Here is a 3,614-nt window from a genome sequence, read left to right on the forward strand (position 1 = left end):
GTCTGAGATTTTTTTATACGAGAAAGAAATACATTGATAAGTCAGCTTTGAACAAATGTACAGGGTTCCTATTTGGTGCTTACGTTGAAATCATTGAGTAAGATATGAAAAAGAATTGATATGACCTTGGCAGTTGAACAGACGACTTTTGAATTGAGATTCAAACCGCCGATTGGCTTAGCCATGGTGGCTTAAATTCGAGTGTGAGTGTGTCTTCGTATTCAACATCCGCTGACTGGCAGCGAAATTATGGGAAAATGTAATCAGTATCCGACTTGGATTATATTGTGGTGGTCTCGATAGCCCTGCCTTCCGCGACACATTTCAGAATGACAGAACACCTTGCGGTTCAATTCCGAGTTCACTGGGAATTGTCTGGCTCCGCATAGAAAAGCGAAAACAAGACGGGTCCTCAAACTTCTAATCCCATCAGGTAAATCAGAGATAGGTATTTATTATAAAAAAGGTATGTTTTTATGACCAATAAGCGCCCTAGACTACCAACCCAAAGGTGCGACTTCGCATCTCACCTGATTCAGGTCGATTTTTGTTCTTACTATTTTTACGACTTACCGGAATTTCAATCTCTGAACCTTCTGCTTGTGAGACAGAATCCGCAACCACATTTGTCCAACGAAATCAATCTTTTTAAAAGTGAATTATAGTAATAAACAGGGGCGCCGACTAGTCCAAAATGTTGGGGGGGCATGGTTGTTTTCCGAAATCGATAGGTAAGAGTGGCGATTAGATGTTAAAGTTTCTTGTATATTACGAATTTTAATCATTTTATTACGATTTTTTTATCATCCGGAATCCATTTTTTTAGAAATAGATAATTTATTAAAACGTGATTAAGAATGTTAATTGGGGGGAATTTTTTATATGTTTGGAAGGAGAATTCCTTCTCATTGGGATATTCTCACTTATTTTCTAGAAGTAACAATCAATAATAAAAATAATCAGATGTTTAGAAATTTAACAATAAAAATATTCTAAAAATAAAAACAAAAGTAAAAAGCCAAAATTTCCATAAATTTTTAAATACAAATACACATTTAAAAAAACATTTAGATTTCCGATTTAGAAAAAAATAACAGATACACAAAATTCAATATTCCAAAATAAAAATAAATAGTTTCAAAGAATTTAAGAATTTAAGAATTTAAGAATTTAAGAATTTAAGAATTTAAGAATTTAAGAATTTAAGAATTTAAGAATTTAAGAATTTAAGAATTTAAGAATTTAAGAATTTAAGAATTTAAGAATTTAAGAATTTAAGAATTTAAGAATTTAAGAATTTAAGAATTTAAGAATTTAAGAATTTAAGAATTTAAGAATTTAAGAATTTAAGAATTTAAGAATTTAAGAATTTAAGAATTTAAGAATTTAAGAATTTAAGAATTTAAGAATTTAAGAATTTAAGAATTTAAGAATTTAAGAATTTAAGAATTTAAGAATTTAAGAATTTAAGAATTTAAGAATTTAAGAATTTAAGAATTTAAGAATTTAAGAATTTTAGAATTTTAGAATTTTAGAATTTTAGAATTTTAGAATTTTAGAATTTTAGAATTTTAGAATTTTAGAATTTTAGAATTTTAGAATTTTAGAATTTTAGAATTTTAGAATTTTAGAATTTTAGAATTTTAGAATTTTAGAATTTTAGAATTTTAGAATTTTAGAATTTTAGAATTTAAGAATTTAAGAATTTAAGAATTTAAGAATTTAAGAATTCAAGAATTTAAGAATTTAAGAATTTAAGAATTTATGAATTTATGAATTTATGAATTTATGAATTTAAGAATTTAAGAATTTTAGCATTTAAGAATCTAAGAATTTAAGAATTTAAGAATTTAAGAATTTAAGAATTTAAGAATTTAAGAATTTAAGAATTAAAGAATTTAAGAATTTAAGAATTTAAGAATTTAAGAATTTAAGAATTTAAGAATTTAAGAATTAAAGAATTTAAGAATTTAAGAATTTAAGAATTTAAGAATTTAAGAATTTAAGAATTTAAGAATTTAAGAATTTAAGAATTTAAGAATTTAAGAATTTAAGAATTTAAGAATTTAAGAATTTAAGAATTTAAGAATTTAAGAATTTAAGAATTTAAGAATTTAAGAATTTAAGAATTTATGAATTTAAGAATTTAAGAATTTTAGCATTTTAGAATTTAAGAATACGACCAAAAACGTTTTAAAATGGATTCCCAATACTCAATAGTGCTGATTTCCTGATTTTTTTTTATTTTTAGTATTATTCTCTACTCCCTGATTTTTCGGCATATTTTTTGAGGGTGCAGTTAAAATTTCTATAGCCTTTTTATTTTTTTAAATCGATCATAAATTGCAGAGGGCGATTCACTTCTGTTTTTTAAGATTATGATGTTGAATCGAGTGTTGAATTGTCTCAGATTAGGTTTTATTTTTTGTGTTTCTCAGTAAAGCGGTGCGCTAGTTTTCAAAAATTTACTTTGTTCGAAACAATTGTATTTTTCGGCTCAAATCGTTTCAAAAATTACCCAAAAAATTATCGAATGTATCAGCATTTTTGGTTTTGTTTTTGAAACAACTTGCACAGATAGAAATCTTATAAGCAAATCCGTAAAATCTATGTTGACGACATCTTTCAAATCATTTACCGATGTATCTGTGCTCTTGTACTAAGCTTACTGATTTTCCTAGAGAGCACAGTGGTATAGATAAAATGTTGTCGATTTAGAAAAATGCATCTAAATCCAAAAATTGTAAACGATTTTGTTCAAAATATTTCAGTGATTTCGAAAACAACAAATGTTTTTGAACTATTTTACGGATTCGCTTACAAGAATTCTATCCGTGTGTACAAACAATGTTCCATTTAAGTTTTAGATATTATTTTCAATTATTTCTGTGATTTTTTTATATTTGATATAAGAATATTTTTCTTCCAAAATTTCTGGGGGGCACACTGTATGGGCTGCCCCCCCAGCCAAATTTTAAGGGGGGCAAAAAGTACCGTGCCCCCCCAGAGTCGGCGCCCCTGGTAATAAACAAAAAATGCCTTAAAAAAGAATGATTCACGTTTTTTAAGGGATCACGCTAGAATAAAATTGCTGCAGCAAAATTTTGGATTTTGCTTTGGCCGATCTAGTGTGATTTCACTGTTGAGACAAGCCCAAATTTATGCAACATGTCTCGCCACGAGTGATGATACGTATCACTACGCAAAGTAACTATGCAACATGTATGCGCTGTAGCGCAACATAGCTCGTGTATTGCGTTTTCTTGATTTGTTACCTGTGACAATATTCTTTGAATTCATTTTTTTCTTCTCAAATAGACGAAATTCTCATATGTTAGACAGGTCAAGGATTACATACCGTCACTTGGGGACCCAGGGCTGTATTGGGACAGCTGTTTTTATCACGTTCTTGCATTATATTTTGATGGATATTTTTGAGTGATTTCAGATAGAATATATACAGATTAACTAAATTAGTACATAAAAAGTAAAGCACTCCACTTTGACGACCCCGGGTCTTTTGTGGTCTCTGTTGCAAGGTTCTGCTCATTTCTAAGCGTCCGAAAATTATGTGTGGTGAGTCACCCAAAACCTCTTTTACGCAAATGGACCGA

This window comes from Culex quinquefasciatus, chromosome 3 (assembly GCF_015732765.1).
Source record: "Culex quinquefasciatus strain JHB chromosome 3, VPISU_Cqui_1.0_pri_paternal, whole genome shotgun sequence".
NCBI lineage: Eukaryota > Metazoa > Arthropoda > Insecta > Diptera > Culicidae > Culex > Culex quinquefasciatus.